The sequence below is a fragment of the Ambystoma mexicanum genome, chromosome 11 (assembly GCF_040938575.1).
Source record: "Ambystoma mexicanum isolate Mex_15411 chromosome 11, UKY_AmexF1_1, whole genome shotgun sequence".
Taxonomy (NCBI): Eukaryota; Metazoa; Chordata; class Amphibia; order Caudata; family Ambystomatidae; genus Ambystoma; species Ambystoma mexicanum.
Window position 1 is genome coordinate 212,903,865 of NC_090934.1, and position 25,528 is coordinate 212,929,392.

General features: G+C 46.4%; 1 protein-coding gene and 1 long non-coding RNA gene across 2 annotated transcripts in view; one reads left to right on the plus strand and one right to left on the minus strand.

The window, feature by feature from the left end:
* The window catches only part of GPN2 (GPN-loop GTPase 2), a 369,135-nt gene that overhangs the window by 306,210 nt on the left and 37,397 nt on the right, over positions 1–25,528 (minus strand). The gene's annotated exons all lie outside the window — the stretch shown is intronic.
* Positions 13,171–25,528, plus strand: part of LOC138503271 (uncharacterized) — a 132,638-nt gene continuing 120,280 nt past the window's right edge. The window contains exons 1-2 of the long non-coding RNA XR_011279594.1: positions 13,171–13,293; positions 13,431–13,515. This is a non-coding gene — a long non-coding RNA (uncharacterized lncRNA). The remainder of the gene's footprint in view (positions 13,294–13,430; positions 13,516–25,528) is intronic.

Here is a 25,528-nt window from a genome sequence, read left to right on the forward strand (position 1 = left end):
CGTACTTAGTGCGAAAAGCAGTCTTCCATTCGTCGCCCTCTTTCACACGTACCAGATGGTATGTCCCCGGGAGATCCAACTTTGTGTATATGCAGGCGTCCTTTACTTGGTCTAGTAGTTCGGGGATCAGAGGCAATGGGTATCGGTTCTTAATAGTGATCTGGTTCAATGCGTGGTAGTCTATGCACGTTCTGAGGTCACCTTCCTTTTTGGGCACAAAGAACAAAGCTGAAGATGCAGGGGACTTGGATGGACGAATGAAGCCATTAGCAAGGTACTGGTCTAGGTATTGCCGTAGGTGAAGGTTCTCTGGTTCCGTAAGGGCGTAGATCCTGCTACAAGGGGGTTGTGCACCGGGTATGAGACCGATTTGACAATCGTACGATCTGTGAGGTGGTACGGTGTTTGCCTGTTCTTTTTGGAAGACATCCTGGAATTCTTGATATTCTGGAGGTAATTGCACGACTGATGTGGTGAATGTGGCCCGGCCTGTGTTCAAGTTTTTCTTTGGGTAACAGGTTTGTGCACAATCTGGGAAGGTTATTCTCTTCTCTCACCAATCAATAACAGGATTATGTGTTTCCAACCAAGGTATCCCCAGTATTATTTGGAACTGTGGGGCTTTGATTAGATCAAACACAATAGTCTCTCGATGCCCATCCTGACCCAATAGTGTCATCTCTGCGGTGGAATGAGTTACAGGCCCAGAGGCAATTTCAGTTCCATCGACTGTGGTGATGACATCTGAGGTGGTCTTTCGGCAGAGAGGTAGATTCATCCTGGATGCCAATTCGTAGTCCACATAGTTTCCTATGGCCCCGCTATCAATGTATGCCCTTACTGCGTGCATACGTGATGGCTGCATTGGATCTACGAGGACCATTGGTATGATGAAATGCGAGGTCTGAGTATCCTTCTTCAAGCTCGGCAAGCGGACCTCTACGCTTGTCGGGCGTGGTCGTTTCCTGAGTCTGACTCCATATGGCTTTTATCAGCAGCTCCTACCACCTTCTTGGGTGGTTTTACAGGGCAATGCCGTAGAAAATGCCCAGAAGTTCTGCAATATAGACACAATTGCATTTGTCATCTCCTTTCTCTTTCCTTCTGGGTTAGGGGTCCTTTAACCCCTCCGATTTGTATGGGTTCTGAAGCATCTGCTCCTTTGGGGTATGCAGGGGTTTTGACCAACACCCGATTCTCAAACTTGGCTCGATGTCATGATCTCTGCTTCCAAAAGGTCAGGGTTTTCCCAACTCCCTTGGAAGCAGATCCATAACCCAGGTTCCGAGTGCCAACCAGTCCCAATTGGGACCTTTTGGACCCAGTCCTGGCGCCAGTGGCACCAGGCTCATAAACATGCCCAGTCCCAGCGCTGGAAGCGCCGGGCTCATAATGCTTGGGTGGACTTACCTGCAGCAGACCATGCTGCTTACTTGCCTGCCAGTTGAGCCTCTGATCCTCTTCTGTTTGGAACTACTTTTCCTGTTGGGTGGGGCAGGAGCCACTCCCTAGGTTCAGAACACTGGAACTCTTCTGGAAAGCAGGAACTCTTTTCTTACCTAGGCGTGGCTGTGGAAGGAGACACCTAAGCACTACAGGAGGCTATTTAAATCACACCCGATGGATGAATCTTGCTTTGCGTTATTCTGCATCCTCTGCAGCAGAACGCTCATCGTGTCTTCTGCATCTGATCCTGGGCCTAAGGAAAAAGGCTTACCATCCTGAATCCAGTCTTCAGCAACACCTATAAAGACAAGAAAGAACAGGTTAGCATTACGGTCTTCAGTGACAGCGCTTCACTTACCTGGTCTATCGGCTGTCACCAACGCCTCGCGCTGCATTCCGGCATCTGAAAGACAAAGGCTTACCTACTCTTCGTGCGCTCCGGAGGTCTTCGCACTGCATTCCGGCATCTGAAAGACAAAAGCTTACCAACTCTTCGCACGCTCCGGAGGCCTTCGGCGCTGCATCCCGCATCTGAAAGACAAAACAAGGTGCGTTTAAAGACATTGGGGAACTTTAATACTCACGTGCCATTACTCCTTTCCACATCTAACCCAGTGGGTATTCCGGCACCCTGCAGCCGCTGCGAACTTTTACCTGCAAAATAAAAAGACAGTTAGAGCGCATCGTGAAGCAGTCAACAAGCGCTTACTTACGTGCTTCCAGGCGCTTCTATTCATCACACGGGCTCCATCTTCAACTCACTCCAGCCCGTCATCCGCCATCGCCGGAACCCTGCAAAACAAGAGACATCATTACTAAAGACTTTTAAAGACATTAGAATTACTCGAAACTTACCGTTCGTGCAGTAAACGACGGACAGCAGTCCTCTGAAGTCAAGAGGCCTGCTCCCCTTATCCAGTGAAGAAACTGGTTACAGCACCCTGCCCCGAGGCAGATGAAGAGCACGGCGTTCACTTACCTAAGGTGAGAGCGTTAACCTTTGGGGTTCTACAGGAGAAGAGAAAGGGAAGAAGAGAGAGACATTCAATAACCCAGTTCATTAATCCCATATTTTCTATCTGCAGACATCTTACCCTTCGAGTCAGACATACAGTGCAACAGTGCACAGAGGTCCAGCCCAAAGAGCCAGCCGTGGGTTACACATCACCTTTGAAGATACGGTATACGCCCAGTCAAGACCGGCGCCTCTACGGGAATCAGGGGAGCGTTACACTCGATCAGCCTTTCTTTTCTGAAGTCTGTGATCTAACTGGACCACTAAGTCTATATTTTCAGCGCAGTCTTGAGGTGGGTTCACCACTTGAGCCAAGACATCCTTGAGTTCTCCTTGAAGCCCTCGATGAAATAACGTGATTCGTTTTACCTCGGGCCATCCAGTTTCCACTACCTATTAAAGGTCGCGATGTACGATAGAAGGTCCTGGTTACTCTGTCATAGGGACAAAAGTTCGTTATCCAGGGCCTGTCCTTGGGAGTGCCGGGCAAATAGTCTTTCCATGCTCATTTGAAAGCCCTGAAAATCCCGAAGAATTGGGTCATCCTGAGTACTAGTGGAAATGCACTGCCGCTGAGATATGACAATACAAAGGCTACCTTGGCTAGATCATTTGGGAAGGCTCCAGGTCTGCATAAAAAGTGCAAGCAGCATTGGTTCATAAACACGATGAACCTTTTGGGGTCCCCGGCAAAGCGTTCGGGCGGAGCTAATGGAATAGTTCCTGTAGGTTTATTTGCACAGGGTTACTCGATGACACAGGAGCTGGATTTCCCCCGAGTCCTGGTAGGGGTGTTTGTCCAGCCTGGCTTTGCAGTAGTTGCCTAGCAAGGTCATCAGTTCGCTCCTTTGACAAAATCAGTTCTCTCCTAAGAGCATTGGTTTCTTGACGGGCGGAATGCACTTCAGCCCTCAGTTCCCCTAGTAATTGGGCCAATTGGTCAGTTTCTGAGGTATCCATAACGCCCGGGTGGGAATTTGTGGGTAGGCTTCACGTTCTGTTACGCTCACCTGGCTCCCACAGGGGCGTCGATCTGAACTGGACAGCTGCGGTCTCCACCAATGTGACGCGTAGTGCCGAGATGACGGACTGGACTGGCCCACCTAGCTTCGTTTGCTTGGCCCGTAGGAGTATTCTTCTGATGGTTTGGAAATATGAGCTCTCCATCCTGCATTGAGTGCAGGGGCGCGTAGATAACCAGTTGCTTCACTGGTTCGAAGGAATTGGTGAGTTCCAGAACAATATTGACTCTGAGATTTCCGGCAAGACGCCTTAAGTATATAGTTCGTAAGAGTTTAAATGTCTGACTTTCACTCTTGTCCGATTCCTTGCAGGTTGCAGCTTGACCCTAGCGAAGAGTTCCTCGTGGCAACTGGTAACATTCAGGTAAGGATTTGTATTATCCAATACAGTGCGATAAAATAATGTCAGTATGTAACCTGTTGCTTTCTCCCTTATTCAGGTGCTGAGAGAAAGTATGAAGTCTCGGGGAATAATGCCTCCGGCGGTAAAATTAGGTAAGTCTATTGTGGTGAGGAGGTTTCCCCTTGTTTGTCCCTTTGTTTCACCTTGCTGTCCTTTTGTTCCCCTTAGGGGCCGGGGTACGGCGAAGATGCGGTGGAGGCTGCGCCGACCTGTAAAGAGGAATAGTACCCCCGGTGGTAAAATCAGGTAAGTCTATGGGGGGTAACTAATATTGCCTCTGTTTTTTCCCTTGGCTCACCTTGCTGTTCTTGTGTTTTCCTTAGGTGCTGGAGTGTGGCAGGAACATGCAGAAGGATGCGGTGGATAGTGAAGATGCTGCGAAGGCCGGTGAGTTCAGCGCGGCGCTGCAGCAGGCGAGGCGACGCGCATAAAATAACTTCTTCTTCCAGCTCGAAGGCGCGGTGGATCGGGAATTCAGGTAAGGATCATAGGTATTGCTCTTGTTCTAACCTTTTCTCCTTCTTTCTCCCTTTTTATAGGAGCTCCAGACTCGAGGCGGGCGTGGCAGAAGACTGGATGCAGACTTGCAGGCACGGTGAGCGTTACGCTGCGGGATGCAGAATAACGCAAAGCGTGTGCTGCTCTTCGGGCGTGGTTTAAATAGCCTCCAAAGTAGTCCCAGGTAAGTATTCTTCCCCGACCCCATCCGAGTAAAAAATAGTCCCAAGGTAAAGTAGTCCCTTCCAAGCCTCTTTTGGCTTGGAGCTCTTGCAGCATGGTCTGCATCAGGTAAGTTTGCAGCATGGTCTGCATCAGGTACGTTTTAATCTATGAGCCTGGCACCTATGGCGCCAGGACTGACTCTCCATATGAGCCTGGCGCCATAGACACCAGGACTGCACCTAAATGGCCCCTAGCAGGGGTTGTTGGGCTTGCTTGGAATAACTTGATGCCTGCTTCCGGGGCTGCTGGACTTGATCTGGATCCCCGGGGGTAGGCATCATGACACCCACGCAACCCCCAGACCAATTATGCCATTTAAGAGGAGTGGGGGACACCCCTGCAGCCTCCGCTCCCCTTAAATGGTGTAATGGGGTACACCTTTAACGGGTCAAACCACAGCATTTTTGCCACGATTTTTTGTTCAGACGAAATTTTTTCTGCAATGTTATCACTGGATACCGTTAAGTCACTTACTAACAACATCACACAAATGATTTTACATATATGAATACAAGGTGATGTGCATAGAATTGGAATTACGTGGTCAAGAGAGCATCCAGCTCTTCTGTCACTCCAGCCTACACAGGGACACGCTCTTCTGGCAGCTCTCTGGCCTTCTTTGGTCTCCTTGAAGGTTGAGAATACCAGACCTCTATGTTCTTACAGCCCAGGGTCTGGCTCTCGGTTCACTGCTCCACCTCTCAGAGCCTGACATATCCTCCCTCTATGGTACTTGCTTCTCTGCTAGAATCTGCCCGATCTGACTAGCTTGCTATTTCTGTTCTATGCTTTCCATCTGGCTTCCTCCTACGACCTGTGTCTCTCGTCATCAACCTCATCTCCAACCCCTCTTTGCAAGGACTGGAAACTCTTCTACCTTTCACTTTCAGACAAACCTCCAGTCCCCTGTTATTCTTCTTTCTCATCCTTCTTATATATTCCAACCTTCTGTCCCCTTCTGCCAGCCTCTTGGTATTTTCCACATGCCTGCTTGCTGTCTCCACCAACCTCTTTTCAGTTGCGACCATTCAACTCCCGATTTTCTCCACCAACCTCCTTAAACTCTCCTGTTGGCACTTGCAGATCTTAACCTGTCTCTTTCGCCCTGTCGCCAAACTCCTCCAAATCCTTCCCAACCCTTTCTGTATTTTTGTCAAATTTCTTCTCTCTATATACAACCTTCTCACTACTCTCTTCCAATCTTTTCCAATCTTTTCCAATCTCCTGCAGACTATCACCAATCTCCTCCTCTGTGTCACTTTGAACTGAATCTACTCCACCACCGTCCTGTAAGATTTCGACATGCTTTAAATGGCCTGAGCTTCACCTTCAGCAGCCTCTTCTCCACTGCCACCAACGACCTAATACTCTCCTGGTGTCACCAGCCTGTAGATTATGTTCCCTAGTTCCAGGTATCCATCCAGTATGGGTATCTCCTGGGGTTCCTCTATCCATCCCAGACTTTCCCTTTCCTGGCCTCACACATTGTCCTGGATCTTTCTGCCAATCCCCTCTGACCACTTTCTGGGCCCGTGTCATGATGCATACCCCCGGGCATCCAGACCACGTCCATCAGCCCCAGGAGCAGGCATCATGTCGCCTTGAGAAAACCCAGCAACCCCTGCTAGGGGCTGTCTGGGTTCAGTCCTGGCGCCTATGGTGCCAGGCTCATATGGGACATCAGTCCTGGCGCCATTGTCAAATCGATCTCATACCCGGTGCACAACCCCCTTGTAGCAGGATCTATGCCCTTACGGAACCTGAGAACCTTCACCTACGACAATACTTAGAACAGTACCTTGCCAATGGCTTTATTCACCCTTCCAAGTCTCCTGTATCCTCACTTTGTTCTTCGTCCCAAAAAAGGAAGGTGACCTTAGAACGTGCATAGACTACCGCGCACTAAATCAGATAAGGGTAAAAAACCGGTACCCATTGCCTCTGATCCCCGAATTACTAGACCAAGTAAATGATGCTTGTATCTACACTAAGTTAGATCTCCGAGGGGCATATCATCTGGTACGTGTAAAGAAAGGCGACGAATGGAAGACGGCTTCGCACAAAGTACGGTTTATTCGAGTATCTGGTGATGCCTTTCGGGTTGTGCAATGCACTAGCAGCCTTCCAGTATTTTATGAACGATTTCTTTCGTGACGTCTGTGTTGTCGTATACATAGAGGATATCCTTGTGTACTCCTCCTCAGAATCAGACCATGTTAAGCACGTACGTGCAGTCCTTGAGAAACTACGCCAGCACAAGTTATATGCAAAATTGGAAAAATGTGTTTTTCATGTTACGGAAGTTGAATTCCTTGGATTTATCTTGACTCCAAAAGGAGTCTGAATGGATTCACGAAAGGTGGATGCAATTCTCAAGTGGCCATCACCAAGTTCAGTTAAAGGGGTGCAAAGCATGCTCGGATTTGCCAATTTCTACCGCAGATTCATTCCGGACTTCTCACATGTTGTACATCCCATCACAGCACTTTTGTGAAAGAACAAAGTTTCTTGTGGACCGAAGAGGCTGAAAAGGCCTTCCAAGAGCTGAATGCGAAATTCACGTCTGCACCTGTCTTAAAGCATCCACGCCCAGAGCTTCCATACATAGTGGAAACTGAGGCATCCAGTTTAGCCATGGGAGCTGTCCTGTCCCAGAAGGATCCTGAAACTGGTCAACTTCACCCAGTGGCATTTTGGTCCAGAAAGTTCTCGGCACCCGAGTTAAACTATGCGGTTACCGATAAAGAGTTATAAGCCATCAAATCCGCCTTTAAGGCTTGTCGACACTATCTTCTCGGTGCCAGGCATACCATTACTGTAATCACCGATCACCGGAACTTGCAGTATCTAAAAACAGCCAAAGCCCAATCATCGCGCCAACTTCAATGGGCATTATTCTTTGCCGAATTCGATTTTGTGATCCCTTATCGACCAGGCTGTAAAAATGGCAAGGCAGATGCCTTATCCCGAATAGGAATGGAAGAAGCATATGCGAACCCGGAGCCGGTGCCTATAATTTCTGAACAAAGAATTCTTGGCATAACTACTTCACAGACACTAGAAGAAATTCATTTAAAAATCCAACAACTCTTCAATCCAGCAGCTCTGCAGGACTGGGTAAAGAAAGGCCCGGATTACTCAGTCACCAATGACCTACCCTACTATCAAGGACGACTATTTCTACCACACAAGGAATTACAGGAACTTGTCATCTCCAATTATCATGATTCCCTAATGGAAGGTCACCCAGGTATCGCAAAAACGGAAGCCAAAATTAAGAGACAATTCTGGTGGCCCACCTGGCGAAAAGATATAAAGTAATTTGTGATGTCTTGCGGCATTTGCGTCCAAAACAAGAGTCAGAAGAAAAAACCAGCTGGCCTTTTACAACCTTTGGATATGCCACCTACACCATGGCACACCTTATCTTTAGACTTTATTACTGATCTACCTCCATGTAATGGATTTAACTCCATTCTAGTTATTGTGGATCTGTTTTCCAAGATGGCCCACTTTATTCCTTTGAAGGGATTACCTTCTGCTTCAGTCCTGGCCAAGGAGTTCCTCGAAAATATCGTTCGAATACACAGGTTTCCTTCTGTATTGGTCTCTGACCGAGGTAGTCAATTCATTTCACATTTTTGGAAGAAATGTTGCCAATTGGTACAAATCGACGTAAGGTTATCAACCAGTCACCATCCCCAGACTGATGGTCAGACGGAGAGGACCAACCAGACCCTTGAACAGTACCTTTGTTGCATGCTTCACCAGACCGAAAGTAATTGGAAAGATATTTTATGAATTTCCGAATATGCATACAATAACTCAGTACATTAAAGAACCGGACAAAGCCCCTTTTATATCATATATGGACACCACCCTCGAACCTGAGAACTCGATTCGCCTCAGCACTTAGAAATGCCTGCAGTTAGTCATTTACATTCTACTATTACACAAGCCTTCAAAGAAGCAACAGAACATTTGAAGCAAGCAAAAGAGAAATACAAGAAAAATGCTGATCTACATAGAAGTGAAACTCCACAGTACCAAATTGGAGATCAGGTTTGGCTAGCTACAAAACACATGCCTCTGAAAGGAACTCAGACTTTTAATCCTAGATATTTGGGACCTTACACCATTAAGGCCATTATCAACCCGGTGGCCGTCAAACTGGAATTACCCTCCAATATGCGAATTCATCCTGTCTTTCATGTTTCACTTTTAAAACCAGTTCAACCAGGAACAAGATTAACCAAACCACCAGATCCTATTTTGATAGATGGAGAACCTAAATTCGAGGTGAAAAACATCCTGGACTCCAAGGTGGTTAAATCAAAACTTTTTTACTTAATCGATTGGAAAGGTTACGGGCCACAGGAAAGGTCATGGGAGCCTAGTGACCACGTTCATGCACCACGATTAGTGAAGAGATTGCATCGGGACTTCCCAGACAAACCAGGACCAAGGGGAGGAACGACTTTAGGAGAGGCCTTGAGGGGGAGTGCTGTCATGATGCATACCCCCGGGCATCCAGACCACGTCCATCAGCCCCGGGAGCAGGCATCATGTCGCCTTGAGAAAACCCAGCAACCCCTGCTAGGGGCTGTCTGGGTTCAGTCCTGGCGCCTATGGCGCCAGGCTCATATGGGACATCAGTCCTGGCTCCTATGGCGCCAGGCTCATAGGTGCACACTTACCTGATGCAGACCATGCTGCAAGAAGATCCAAGCCCATGTGAGGCCTGGAAGGGACTACTTTACCTTAGGGACTATTTTGTTACTCGGGTGTGGTCGGGGAGGAATACCTACCTGGGACTACTTTGGAGGCTATTTAAACCACGCCCGAAGAGCAGCATACGCTTCGCGTTATTCTGCATCCAGCAGCGTAATGCTCACCGTGCCACCAGCAGCATCCAGCCTTCTGCCACGCCCGCCTCGAACCTGGAGCACCTAGAAAGAAGGAAAGAAGCAAAGGTTAGAACAAGAGTATTACCTGATTTCTTACCTGATTCCAGATTCATCGCATCTTCAAACGAGAGGAAAGACTTTGTTTTAAACGCGTCGCATCACCAGCAGCAGCGCCGCGCCATACTCACTGTTCCACGCAGCATCTCTTCGATCCGGCGCTGTCTCCATCTTTACATCGCCGAATCCCCGCACCTAAGGGGGACAAGAAACAACAAGGTGAGCACAGAGAACAGACAGAGACAATCTCTTTAGCCGCCATTTGCTTACCTGATTTTACCGCCGGAGGTATAATTCAATAGCACGCCACATCTTCTAATGCCGCACCTGTAAAATAAGGAGAAAGCAGCAAGTTTAACCCTTGCCATTATTTACCGGACAGTTTTGGGTAACACAGACTTTTACCGGAGCACTTTCAGCTGTCAATCTTCTTATTGGGTCACAACTGCAAGATAAAAGAGGAATTGGACAGGAGTGAATTCCAGACATTTTGAACTCTTACGAACTATGTACTTTCGGCTCTTCGCCAGGACCTTTTGGAGTCAGGATTCGTCTACAACTCTTCCAATATCTTCAGGCCAGTGAAGTAACTGGTCATCAACGCGCCCCTGCGTGCTTCGCAGGATGGAGGGCTCAACCTTCAAGAATATAAGGTGAGACTGCTGAGGGCGCTTCAGAGGTGATTAGTGGGAAGGACAGTGGGGGTGCTATCATTTGAATCCACAAGTGGCTAAATCTATCTCTCCACTTGTAGGAGAATATTTCTACGGGGAAAGCAGACAAGATTAGGAGGGCAGATCCAGTCAGTCATCGCTGCACTACGCATCACGTGGGTGGAGGCCACAGCAGTCCGGGTCCGACCGACGCCCCTGTGGGAGCCAGGTGAGCGTAACAGCCCACTACTCGCCTCCAAAGTCTTCTCTGCAGTTGTAACTTCTTCATAACTCCAATGACTGCTCTTCAAACTCAAACTGCCTTCCTCATCCAAACAGCCACCCTGATTGCCGGCGATCTCTGGCTTTTATAGTGCTCTCCCTTCGACCTATTGGCTGGGCTCTGGGTGAGCGCCTGCACCTGCGTCCTGTAATTGGAGCAGGGTTGTGTGTTGCTTTTGGCTGCACTTGGCTTCCATTTTGGCATAGCGGGCTCAAATAAGCCTTAATCTGGCCAGCGTGCAATCTTGGTTTCCACTCTGCCTTTCCTGCTACTCTGCTGCAGCCTGTATAGGATAAAGGTCTCCTGTTTCTCCAGTGGCTGTCTGGTGTGCTGGAAACAGACTTGACAAGCTCTTAATTTCCCCTGAATGTGTAGAAGGAAAGGCTGTCTTGCGGTGGATTGGTAACATTGTATCCTTGGCAAGGGAATGGTTTGCCAAGAGGAAATGGAATTGTAACTTTGTATCACCTGCAGTTAAAGTCAAGGTTGGAAAGCCGTGAATTAATCTAATTGTTTTCGGGGCTCTGGAAGCAACTCTCTGAAGAGTCTGGGTGCTGCTAACAAATGAAATAAATGAATAGAAGCCCATGTACATGGGCCAAAGTGCAGGTTTTCATTAACACAGTAAGGCCACTATATATTCCAAGGCAACAGCTTCCTCTAGCGGTGACAACAGGCGAAGCAATGCAAATTCTCATTGTCTCTATGTATCCTAAGGCAACAGTTCCCTCTAGCGGTGACAACAGGCGAAGCTATGACTGCATTAGACAAACATACAGGACAAACATACATCTGGCCTTTTATTATATTGTTAGATTAGTATTAACTTTAATAGTATTGTATGTGTGAAACGGAGCTTGCTTAAAGGTAGTGTTTTCTTTTCTTCCTTAGGACTTTTGGTCATCTAAAGAAAACATCATGACCTCTCTGCTTGGAAAGGGGTCTGCAGCCACTTTTCCTGTAGCTGTCTCCTGACATGGGGGCAAGGGGTGAGTGATTAGGGGATCCACTCGAGCGCTGTCATTTGGGGTTCACCAGGGGTCACAACTGTTGCAACCCCCGGGACTCCCTTGCGACCCCACATTTTAAAAGAAAAAATAAACACCTTTTTTTCTTTTGCCCCCCCCAAAAAAAACTGGTGCTCCTGGTGTAGCGGGCCCTCCCGCGGCATCGGGGAACCCACCACACCAGGTCTGGTGGGTCCCCAGCCCATTCATCACCCATCACGGTGAAGGCTGAGCCAGGGAGGCACTCGGTAGGGGTTGGAGCTGACCGTGACATGTGGCACATGTCACATGGCACATTCAGCTGCAACCCCTTCTCCCTCTGCTTCCTTTTAGCTCACATACAGGAACCAGGAACCTCTTGCAGCTTTTTGGTTCCTGTTTGTGAGCAGCACGGAGGAGCCGAGGGGGTCTGGAAGGACGGACTGAAACTGTAAGAAAAGGGGAAGAATGCTTTTTTTGAAATAATGTGTGTTTTGCATGTGTGAAGTGTGTCAGATGTATGTATGTGAATGGTAGGGTGAATGAGAAGTGATGTGATGTAAGTTCTTGAATGGTCTGGGTGTTTGGGTGTATGCCTGTGCACAGATAATGTAATGAGTGGATGTAAGAGAAAGTGTGAGAGACTGGTGGGGGAATGAGAAGTGATGTGATGTGTGTTTTTGAATGTTCTGGGTGGGTGGTTGTGTGCCTGTGTAGAAAATGCAATGAGTGGATGTAAGAGAAAGTGTGAGAGACTGGTGGGGGAATGAGAAGTGATGTGATGTGTGTTTTTGAATGTTCTGGGTGGGTGGATGTGTGCCTGTGTAGAAAATGCAATGCGTGGATGTTAGAGAAGGTGTGAGGGACTGGTGGGGGGAATGAGAAGTGATGTGAAGTGTGTTTTTGAATGTTCTGGGTGGGTGGGTGTGTGCCTGTGTAGACAATGCAATGAGTGGATGGAAGAGAAGGTGTCGGTGACTGGTGGGTGAATGAGAAATTATGTAATGTGTGTTTTTGAATGTTCTGTGTGGGTGTGTGCCTGTGTAGTGTATGTAATGAATGGATGCAAAAGAAAGTGTGAGTGGCTGGTGGGTGAATGGGAGGTGATGTGATGTGTGTTTTTGAATGTTCTAGGTGGGTGGGTGTGTGCATGAGTAGAGAATGCAATGAGTGATTGTAAGAGAAATTGTGAGTGACTGGTGAGTGAATGAGAAGTGATGTGATGTGTGTATTTGAATGTTCGTGGTTGGTGGGTGTGTGTCTGTGTAGAGAATACTATGTGTGGATGTAAGAGAAGGTGTGAGTGACTGGTGGGTGACTGAGAAGAGATGTAATGTGTGTTTATGAATGTTCTGGGTGGGTGGGTGCCTGTGTAGAGAATGCAATGAGTGAATGGAAGAGAAGGTGTGGGTGACTGCGCATATTTCCAGACTTCCAAACATATCCATGCACACATGCTTTTCTTGAACATCGTAAACACTGCGGCACCCCATTCCAACATGGCGTGCACATGATTACATATTCCCGAATGCGTCTAAGTGACCCTCACGTTACAGCGTTCATTTTTACACATGCCTTTCTTGAACATTGTAAACACCACGGCACCCCATTCCAACATGGCGTGTACACGATGACACACTCTCGAATGTGCTCATGTGACTCCCACGTCACAACGTTCATTTTCTTCTTACATTTCCGGGTCAAACCTGGCAGTGCACACAACAAGGTCATCACGGCAATCGTACCAGAGTTTTTGGATCAGATTTGGAACTTCGAAAACAACATGTTTTACATTGAGGTAAGAAGCCTTGCCCTAAAGGCAGAACCTAGCAGTACTAACCCAATAATATTCACACTTTTAAGCGTGCCATATTTCTTTGCTATTCACAACACCAGGCATCATTGACATAAAATACATATATTGTTTTCACCTAGGGATTCTGCTGAAAGCAGCTACCAGCAGTACTGAAAATAGAACGCTTGAACTCTACATATCTCCCACGTGAAATAAGCTGCTCCAGTAAGTTGTCAAGTTGTTTTTTATGTGTTCAGTAAACCGTGTCTCGAACACCAACTCCCCCACAGTCACCCATTTTTAGTGTTCTAATAACAAAGAAAATCCAACAAACAGGAAACATTTAAACTGGGAAACCATCTTCCTCTTTTCATTGAAAGTAATTTTTTCTCGTCTTCATTTTTTTTAATTTCTTCTAGGCACCGTGGGTTAACGAATATCACCATGAGCACAATTTAACATCTGTGAATTAGCAACCTCTTTTCCCTTTTATTTTTTCAATTTTTGAACCAATTTCAATTTAAAATCCCCTGAAGAACCGCCAAACACCAGACAGTGAAACACGTGTCGGGTTTAGATTGAAAGGATATAGACCCAAAGGGTACAGATTGAAAGGATATAGACCCAAAACAATTATATCAGTGCTGAAAGTAACTAAACTGTAAAGTAACAGTGCCTATTTGGATGCAAATCTCATTGGATTGAAAAGTAACTAAGGGTTCAGATTGAAAGGATATAGACGCAAAACAATTATATCAGTGTTGAAAGTAACTAAACTGTGAAGTAACAGTGCCTATATGAATGCAAATCTCATTGGACTGAATTAAGCAAGTCAAACTCTGTGATGCAACAGTTTTTGTCCTGCATGTATCCATAATTTAACTAATCACTTCCTGGTTGGAATAAAACAAAGGCTAAGACAACAGACAATCTATTTGGCTCAATTTATTATTGAAAAAGATTTTGAAAACCATTCATTTTTTGATAAAACTTCTTTTTTCTTTTTTTTTCCTTGCTGACTGAGTACATAGTCTCTTCTATTGCAGAGCGCAAATTACTTGAAGGTCTAAATAGTTAATTGTGGGTGACTGGTGGGTGAATGATAAGTGATGTAATGTGTGTTTTTTAATGTTCGGGGTTGGTGGGTGTGTGCCTGTGCAGAGAATGCAATGAGTGGATGGGTGTGTGCCTGTGTAGAGAATGCAATGAGTGGATGTCAGGGAATGTGTGTGTGAGTGACTCAGGTGACTGAGTATGAATGTGATGGTTTGTTTATGAATGTTCTGGCTGGCTTGCAGCACCTGTGTAGAAAATGCAATGGGTGGAGGTAAGAAAAAGTGTATGATTGACTGACTGGGGGTTGAATGAGTATGAATGTGATGGTGTGTTTTTGAATGTTCTGCGTGGGGGTATGGGTGCCTGTGTAGAGAATGCAATGAGTGCATGTAACAGAAGGTGTGAGTGAGTGACTGATGGGTGAATGAGCAAACATCTGGTAGTGTGTGTTTGACTGTTCTGGGTGGGGTTTGGTGTGCGCCTGCGTCGTGAATCCAGTGTGAGCGAGTGCGAGAGGAGATTGAAAGTGAGAGGTCCCCAGAAATACGGTCAATTCACTCAATAGAGTCAATCAGGACACCTCCCTGGAGGGAATGAGACCAAGACCAAGTGCTGATGTTAAGAAAAGGCTTTTATCTAAATAGGGCAAGCAGAATCTACTCTGCTCATGCCAATAGCGCTCTGCCGAAAACATGTTACAAATTGTTTTTATACAACAATATCATCATCGAACAGGGGGAAGGCCTAAGGGGCACCTAATCGATTGGGATTGGTCACTAGGGGCGAACACCTATAGGTGCCATAGGATTGGAGACGCTTGGTTGGCTTGAGGATATGTGATGTAGCAATGACGCTTCTCTGGCCACTCAGTGAGCTGGGCTCATCGAATTGGCATGTAGGATCGGCAACATGTTATGCTGGGTATGCATTAAATGACAATTTGACATTTGCCCTTTTGCCACATATTCCCATTCATTCACTACCATGATCTGCTTGTCCAGTGAACTCAAAGGCTTGCAAGTACAGGTTAGTTTATCTGTGGACACAGGTCACAGTATAACCATTAAATGCAGCACTTGATCTGTTGGTGGGAACCTTAACCATACGTTGATACAATGCAAGATGTATTGGCTAAAAAGGTGAGGCCTTTGAGTCCACTGCATGGTCTGGACTGTTCATCTGATAACCAACAAAGAGGGCTCCACATCTAAGACTGGAATTACACTTTAAAACAGGTCACAAGAGGCACATACCATTGTGGATATAAATCTCCTTGTGGGGGGTTAGTGGTCGGTGGTTCAAACATAATTAAACCTTTGCTAATCTCCTTTGACACCACGAGGGAAATCGAAACACTTCTGCGGTACAATTCTGCGTTGCATAAAGAGACAGGTCCTTCAGGAACAGGTTTTACATATGGGCTCTTTACAGGTGGCCGATTTCTCTACATTCTGGTTACATTTGTTTAAAGCATACTATAGTTCTTTTAAGCTTAATATCCCCATTATTATAACAACTCATTAGGACAGTAAACATATGTCAAAGTTAATGTTCATTCTACACTAAACAGTTCATGGTTCAGGTTCTACACATGTGGCCTTAACACATATCGTTATAATATGAACATCAGAACAATTGGTTGCGGTATTAATTTCACATAATATCATTCATGTATTCACAGTTAAACTAAAAGATGAGGTAGCTTTATGCTGGCGTGTACAGCGTTATGCTGGGTATGCATATCGTTACGGCAAACCATTTCAATTAGCAGCATCATTCCATACTTTACTCTATATCACACTTTTAAAATTGAATTCTAACGTTAGGGCTTTCTGCTACACACATATTATATAGTGCGTTACCATACCTATTATTTTACTACAATCTTTATATTATTTTGCATGAGATAAAAACCGGCCCATGAGTGACATTTCCTGACTAAATGGAGAAAGGCACTTCGGCTCTCGTTTTACTAGGGCGCGAACAATCAAATATACTTGGGGGTTGCTTCAACTGTTTGATCTTTGTTTTAAGGAGTGTGGGGACAGTATTCCTTATGGCTAGGGTCTGCTGGGTGGGGGGCAGGTTCATAGAGATGAATGACTGTCGTGCTGGCCTTTGTGCTGGGCCATGTCAGGATCAATGAAGTAAGATGGAAGGCAGAAGATACAGTGTAAGGTTTGTTGCATTCTTGCGGCTAGTCTCTCATGAGAACCGAACAACTACAGAGACGGCAGAGGGGAGGAGGTGGGGGGAGTAGCTCGCTCGCTGTGCGCGTTTACGTGGGAAGTGCGTGCCTGCATTTTAAGTTCACGATTGTCTCACCATTACAAAATGGAGTCGATAACTTGAAAAATTGAGTCTCGTTCAACTCTGGTTTCATACTGTCTTGAGGGGGCGGTCACAGTTCCTAGGGGTGTTCCCGCACGGGTGCTCCGGGGCCGGGGCCCTGGACCCACAGCAGCCGCTGCTGGGCCTACCCCAGAAGTGTGTAGAATGGCGGGGGGGTTCCGAGACCCTCCCCTCCCACACATTCCCCTCTTTTGTTGCTTAACTAACAAATATTGTAACTGTCCCAACCTTTTACGCTCTTCCTCCTCAGCTATTGTCTCTTCCCATGCTGGTGTTCCCTTTATTGGCATCCATGCTCTGCATACCGCTTTAAGACTCCCCTTCTCCTGGCATACTCATCCGGGGTACAGGTCATATAAATACACCCTCCATCTCCCTCCAGATTCACCCATACCTCCTTGTACCACTGTAACTCCCTGGGCTCCTTGATGGTTGTGTGGTGTAGGTTATCCACCCTATGCCCCGTACTGTATATAGCAGTAATCCTGTATTTGGGCTCTGAACTATCTCCTGTTTCCACTTCTGCCTCGTGTTTGATTTGCGCCACTCCATTTGCATGGCCCATTGTTGCCATCATTAGCGCACCATTAGGGACTGCATTGGCGCAGCATCTGAGTCCTAATTGGTGCACAAAAAAAATGAGAAGCAAAAAGACGATGAGCTGTATGAGGAGCTTCACTGTCATCCCAAGCCATGATGGTACCCAAGAAAAAGATTGTCGAACCAGGTGCTAGACTGGGCTCCTCCTTCATCCTTCATACGTTCCCTAAGGTCATGCGCTGCTGTCATGTGTGAGAGCGAGCCATTCTCCGCGTCTGCAGAGGGTGCAAAAGTGCAACATGCGCTCCTGATTTTTCTGCAATCACCTCCATCGATTGCTGTTAACAGGTCTAGCACATACCTGTCCTGCATGGTCATTAGTCGCAGGGCTCTAAGTTCCACTTTGATAACGTTGAACCCCTCTTCAGTGTCATTGGCCAGTTGGATGAGCTACCACCTGGTGATTTGAAGCCACTTTGCATTGTCTCTCGCTTGGATACTGGGAACAAGAGACGCAAAGAACGTTTCAACAGAGCTGAACAACCGGAAGCGATCGGGGATCTGTGCCAAGAACTTTGATGATTTGGCAGGGATATAGCTTGATGCTCGTTTCTTCCTCCACATTGTGCTCTGCAATCCTTCTTCGTCCTTTGTATACATGGGAACTCCTTCAGGCGGCATTAAAGAAAGTTTGGTTGATGCCGCTGTTCGCGTGCTTCCATCTTGGATGTGGCTTTCGGGAATTACCATCAGCGCGGAGTGCAGCCTTGCCAATGAGTATGTGACCCTCCATGACTGCGGGAGGTGTAGGTATGTCACGTTGCCACAAACCCAATATGTGTCCATCATTGCGGCTTTGCCCTTCTTCATATCAGGTATTATGAGAGTTTTGTTGCAATTTTTGTTTTCTCCCATGTTCTTTTTACCCGCCCACGAAAGCAGAGTTCGTAAGAGATGTCTTTTTGCAGTTTGAAGGGTTTCTCGATGGCAGTAACCCAAGTGAGCTTCACTATATGTTCAGTCCATATGGGAGCGCATGTTCTTTGTACCCATGAAAGTTTTTCTTCAGACAACCCTCGCAGTGCTTCTGCTTTGCACAGTATTTCTTCATTCTGCCGCCTATTGTCCCAGTGCAATGTTCCTTTTATCACCAAAAAAGGCTCCTTTACACACATTACTCCTTGCGGCCGGGAGTAACATGTTTGCTCGTTTTGCAACAGTTCAACTGAGACGGTGTGTGCTTGAGAAGTATTTTTGATTCGACATATCGCAAGATGTAGGAGACACTGAGCCTCTGCAAATGGGATTTCTTGTGGCAATAGGACCTTTGGGGTGCCTGAAACATGGGGTATAAGTGAGCACACGTAGCAACTCTCGTTAGTTGTTTGCTTTGCCGTGTTGCTCATGTCAGCATACCACTTGTTTGTTTGGTGTGGGTGCTGAGGATCATCGACTGTGTCTAGGTCGAATTTATAGTGCTCTTCACACTTTTCTGTTGTGTTTCTCTCTTTTTCCTCCTACGTTCACCTCCCTCATTCCCCAGGGCCGTTTTGCAATCCTCTCCCCCCCCCCCCCCCCCACTCTGTGTACTCGTTATAGTAGCTGATGGCTATATGTTTCTTATTACTGCTCTCTTCGCTGGTTGTTATATTACCTAATGGTACAGTTTCTGGCACCGGCTGATGTTTGTGTAGGGGCGATTTTGTACCCATGTGAGCTCAGAAGGTGTTTTGTCATTCATTGTATAAATGCTAAAGTCAGATTCATTTACATATGGGGGCTTTTGAGTGGCCTGTTTAGTGTGGCATTTGAAGTACCGTTGTATTCATTCCCATCACCCCGGTGGGCCCAGATTAATTTTACACCATCCCAAATTAAATGGGTTCCTTTTTTGATTGTTTTCGTGCCCACACCCGCCTGGCCCACATCAATTGAAATATAGGTATTTGTCCAATACAAGAACAAACCAAATAGTGTCGTAAGGAATACCACTGCACACACAAACAACACACACTCATATGAATAACTAGGATACACATGTCCTCGTCGTCTGTTCCTATCTACACTACTATTTGTTGCAGCTGGGGCCTCTTCAATGCCCATTGTAGCTCCTAATAAACGAGATACAAGCATTTGTTAATCATGCATATTAAGCTTTCAATATTTACACCGCTTACTCGTAAATTATTTCCATGTTTTATTTTTCTTGCACTTGCTTTTCATATCATAATATGAGAAAATATTTTTGCATCCCTTCCTTCCCCCTCCCCACACCTTGCGTCTGGGTACGAGAAACCAAGGGAGGTGGTTCGCTGTCAGTTCAGAATCAGCAATAAAGAAAACACGCTCATATGGGTGCATATGTACATACTAAAAAAAAGGAAAAGATAGAGAGAGAAAGAAAGGAAGAAGAGAAGAAAGAGCATGGAGGTACATCTATTCTCATTTATTTTCACTTCAACAGTTGGTTTCGTATCTTCCTGTCACACTTTTTATCATTATTCATCGATATTGCGCATCCTTTTAAATATTCCCGTTTACTCTTTGTTTTGTCTCTGTAATGCGCTTACTATTTATTCGTGCACTCCTGCTTCTTCGCTTTCTATGTTTGTGCGCTTTGCTCATTTCTGTTATCTTCATAATCTGCACAGTTTGTACTCCCATGGGCTTTGCAAACATATGTCAAATGCACCCAATACCTGAGGCCATGCACCTTTACTGCTGTTGGCGTGCAGTATATTACCTTATATGGACAATGGGACCTTGGCCCGTTCCACCGTCGCACAAAACTCCTCACGTATACCATGTCACCTGTCATCAACTGGCAGTCTGGGCTATCTGTGGCTGGGGTGGTTGTATCTGTGGCGTTTTCCTGTGTAAAGGGTGGTGCTATTTGCTTAGCTATGCCTCATGCAGCTCTTGTCAAGTTCCTAGGATACTCATGGAATTCTTCTCCTAGGACTGTGGCACTTTGGTGTGCATCTGATTGTCTGCGCAGGGTTGAGTGGGCTGTGTGCATCCTCCTACCTGTCACAATCTCATGGGGCGACAGGTGGTGGTCCTTGCTGGGCTGATTCCTCATTTCGAAAAGTGCCAAGGGTAAGCAATATATCCAGTTTTTCTTAAGTGTATGGCACAATTTTGACAATCTACTCTTAAGCAATCAGTTCGTTTTCCCAACAATTCCGTTCGATTGCGGATGATAAATCGTACAGAGCTTATGAGTTATACCTAACATTGCAGTAATATGCTTGAACATGTCGTTTACAAAGTGTGTCCCGTTGTCGGAATGTATGACATCACAGATGCCCCAACGGGGGAACACTTCCCTGCCCAAGAACTTGGTGGCGCATCGTGCATTTGGATGAGCGCAGGGGCCTGCTTCCACCCATCGGGAAAAGGGCCATACCACAACAATCAAGTATCTGGCCCCATTACACCTCTCTCCCATGTCTGCATAATCTATATGCAGTTCCCTGAATGGCCCTTCAGGCTTCGGTAATGTTCCTCTGAGTGTTCGTAGTGTCATGCCAGAGTTGTACATCTGGCATGTCATACATTCTATTATCAACTTGCCACGTGTTCCTGTAGTCCTGGGGCGAACCAATCTTCTTGTATGTCTGCAATAATATGCTGCTTTGCATTGTGGGCTGGGAAGTGAAACTGCTTGAATGCCACCTCTAGTAATTTTGCGGGCATTACTACCTTACCAGTGTTATTCTGTCTCCATAATAGATCAGTGGATGACTGGCTACACCCCCTTTTCACCCATGTTTCCCTTTCCTCACTGGGTGCATCTTGCTGAAGCTCAATGATTTGGGAGACTGGTAATGAGTTAAATCCTTCCGGTTGTATCTCTTCTACCACCTTTTGTAATATGTACTGACCTGTTGCAGGTTTTAATAAATAGGAGGCTTCCTTGGCGGCAGCTTCTGCTGCCGCGTTTCCCAATGAGATGACGTCATCACAGCAGGTGTGGGCCTGACATTTCACAACTGCTACAAGTGTAGGCTCTTTTAGCGTGTCAATTAATTCCCCTAATAATGTTGCATGTTGTACTGGGGATCCGTCTGCCCTCCGGAATCCTCTCCTCCCCCATCTTGCTAATCCTCCATGTACTGTTGTTGCCATGTAGGCAGAGTCGGTGTAGATGATGACCGCAAACACCTTTGCTGTATGCAAAACTTCAATGAGTGCCACTTGTTCTGCTGCTTGGGCTGAGAAGTGTGATGGTAATCTTTTCTGTACAATCACTTCAAATTCCCCATCTTCCACCCGTACTTCGGCAGCTCCTACGTGTTTTTCTCCTGTGTCACAATCTATAGAGGCACACCCATCTACAAAATAAATTTCTCCTTCTGACAGTTCGTTTTCATGTGCTTTGGGCGTGTCGTCATCATTTCCTGTGTATGTGGCGCAGTCATGCTGCTGCATGTCTTCTACTGTGCATGCTTCTGTGATAAACGTGGCAGGGTTTACGCTTTTGCACCGTACGATATGAATGTTCGCGCTGGATATGATCAACTCATATGCTGTGGCCCTTTGGGTAGTTAATGTGCTTTTTGATCTTTCTAGGATGGCGAAAAGAGAATGTTCCACATATAACGTGACGGAGCATCCCATCATGATTGTGGAGCTCTTTTCAATTGCGAACGTGGCGGCTGCGAGAGCCTGTTCGCAAGCAAAATGTCCTTGCATTACGGCATCTAGTGTCCCGCTGTAAAATGCAAGGGGCTTGTGGCCCAGGGATGTCTTTTGGGTCAGTACTGCCGTCATGAGTGTGCCGTTGCAATGTGAGAACAAATAAAATTCCTGCTCATAATTAGGTGTTGCAAGAACTGGGGCAGTGGATATCAATTCTTTGAGTGTGTCAAAAGACGTGTGCATTTCTTGTGTCAACTGTAATTTGGTGTTCTCTCGCTGTGCTTCTTTGAGTGCTTGCAGCAGGGGTTTTGTGCATGCTGCATAATCTAGTATCCACACTCTGCAATAATTGCACATGCCAAGGAATTTCTGCATTTCCTTTACTGTGTTAGGCTCTCTTACTGCTTTTATTGCTGCTGCGCTGTCGGGTATTATTCTCTTACCATCTTTAGATATCAGCTGGCCTAAGTACAGCACTTCTGTCAAACAATATTGCAGTTTTTGTCTGTCTACCTTGTATCCTTTCTGTGCCAGGTGTGTTAACAGGGTAATGGAATCCTCTCTGCACTCTTTTTCATCTTTTCAGCAGACCAACAAATCGTCCACGTACTGAATTATTGGACTTGTATATTTCCGAGATCTTCGTGCAATATCCTATAAAAAATACTGGGACTTTCGCAGTACCCTTGGGGCAATCTGCAGTGCTCATATCTTTCCCACCTAGCATGAATTCTGTCAAGTACCAGGAGCCTGGGCCCAGAGGAATTGAAAAGAAAGCATTCTTCAGATCCACTACTGTAAAATGGGTAGCTTCTGTTGGGATGCTGCATAGTATTGAGGCAGGATTTGGAACAAGAGGGAACTCTTTCTGTACTACGTCATTGAGGGGGCGTAGGTCCTGGATCATCCTCCACGTCCCTCCCTTTGCTTTCTTGATTGGGTAAATGCACGTGTTGCAGGGCGAGTTGGATGGCACTATTATTCCCTGTTTCATCAATGCACATATCGTGTCTTTTATACCCTCTTCGGCTTCTCTAGATATGGGATATTGTTTCAGTCATGGTAGAATAGCTCTGGGCTTGGGTTTTATCTTTACAGGTGTCACTTCATGCAGCACCGTACATCATGTGGGCCTGTGGTCCACAACTGCTGCGGAACTTGGGACATGGCGACCTCAATGTATTCTGATGGTGCTTTGATGACTGCTACGAGTGGTAGTGGCACTTCCCTTCTTTGAATCATTATGTCACAAGGGATTGCTATTTCCATCACTATCTCCCCGTCATCTTCTGTGTCACTGAAGAGTTCTTTGTCTGTTACCTCCCGCAGAGCCATATTGGCGTCAATGCACAGCACTGTTCTCCACTGGCATCCCTGCATGTCCATTGCAATTACTACTATTCTTTGTGACGACACCTGTACTGCATGTATATCTAAGGATACTATTGAGCCTGGCACTATTTCTCGGCCTGCGATGGGGCGGAAAATGAATTCCGAAGGCACCCTCCAATTTTCATTTTTCAATTCTGGCACCACTCTCGATAGTATTCTCAACCCTTGTATGAACATGTCGGGATTTACAGGTATGCCACGTGTTTGCGGAAAGTTGGCTTGCGTGTGTATTGCTAACATGGCGTGGATTGCACATATGCCTGGTGTACAGCACAGTATTCCTCTGTCTGTGAAGGATATGGTCATGTTAAGTTTGCTGAGAAGATCCCTTCCCAGCAAATTAATGGGCCATTCTTCGTAGTACAACAGGGGCGCCCACACAGTTTTTCCCTCCACTATTATGTCTAACTCCTCAGTATATGGAACCTCGACCACCGCCACAGAGAATCCTTGCGTTTCCAAAGTCTGATTAGAAAGCAGGAACTGGCCTTCTTTAAAGCATGATTTTTCTGCTCCCGAATCTACCATAAAAAGAAATTGTTTGTTTCCTATCGCTGCCCCTACCAGTGGTTGTTCTGCTGCGTTAAGGGTTGTCGACAGTACTGGACACGCAAGTGTTCCCTGTGGGCTGTCCTATGCTGAATGCCATGGGAGTCCTTTGCATCTTGTACTCATGGTGGCCCTGAATCATGCTGTTCACATCTTCATCTTGTATCCTGGCTTGCAACATTATGTGTAACTACTGACTTCTGCAATTGTATTCGCTCTCCACTCTTGCTTGTCCACTCTTTTTGACTGCTTACTCTCTTTTCTCTCCTCCTTTCCCTTCTCCCTTTTCCTATCTCCTCCCCTTACTTTCTTCTATGCACTTGCTCTATCAAAATTGTCCCTGGACCTAATATGATAGCAACCTCGTCTGTTTCCTCCGCCCTCCCATTACTGTTTTTTTCCTCCCCACCACCCCTCCAGCACTATCTGAAATGTCGTCAGGCCTAGTATGATAGTCCCTTGTTTTGTTCCTCCTCTCCCTTTCTGCACCCCTCTCCCTCACCTTTTGTTTTTCTCCGGCTCTACCAGAAATGTCGTCAGGCCTAGTACGGTAGTCGCCTGTCTGTTTCCATTTCCTTCCCACTCTCCCCCTCCCTTCCTTATCTATGTCTTAGCTCTTGCACTATCTGAAATGTCGTCAGGCTGAGTACGATAGTTAATTTCACATCCTTACTGTTCATGGCCTGTAAGAATGTGTTTGTATTTTCCCTTGTTCCCTCCCTCGCCTTGAAGTGCTTTGAAACACATTGTGTATAGGCGCTATATAAATAAACGATCATATCATATCATATCAGCATCAAAAACATTTCCTATTACCATTGTTGTTCCTCTACACGGTGTGGGTGCTCCATTTGCAGTGGTGGCATACATGTTATTACGCATGGGGGCAGTACTTTCGTGAGACTGGGGGTGTAGAGATGTGTGTTGTGGGGCTGTTTGACGCTCATTCATGTACCTAGGGTCGGGCTGACTATCCCTTCTATTCCCATCCATTGGTAATCCGTAGGGGCTCCCTGGGTGAGTGTGTCCATTCTGTTGTTCATTTGGGTATGAGTTATTGGGTCTGACGTGACATTCTCTCATGAAGTGTCCTCACCCCCACTGTCCTTGTCCTCATCCTTGGGCCCCTCCATACCTGGCACCCCCTCCTCTTGGTCCCCTGAATCCTCCTCTATTGTCCCGCCCACCTCTCAGCGGCCATTGTGGTCCCTCATACTGGTTATCCCCGAACCATGAGTCCTGGCTGTTACCTGTCCAGTTCGCTGCCATTTGCACTGGTATTCCCATCTGCCCATCGTGCTCCTCCCGCTCCCTTCCTGCCACAATGGTTGCTGCTACTGCACTAACCTTCAATAGTTTGCTTTGTACTAATTTAGCCTCGTCTGCCAACCGCCGCTGAGTTATCTCCTTTTCCCTCTCTTTGATCCTCTTGCAGTGGTGCACTATTTTGCTTTGAATTTCAGGCCATCCCTTGGCTTCTATCCCAGCTATTTTATCTAGGGCATTCTGTACTTCCTTTGGGAGCCCTCTTTTTATCATAAAGTAGAACAGGGAAGTTGATTGGTCCCAGGCCGTACCCGTTTCCGCTCTCCACATGTCCTGCACCCGAAGAATGAAAGACATCGCGTCTTCCTCATCTCCCATTGTGCACTGCATGACTGACTGTAAATTTGGGGTGTCTGGAAATGTTTCTCTTAGGGCGTCC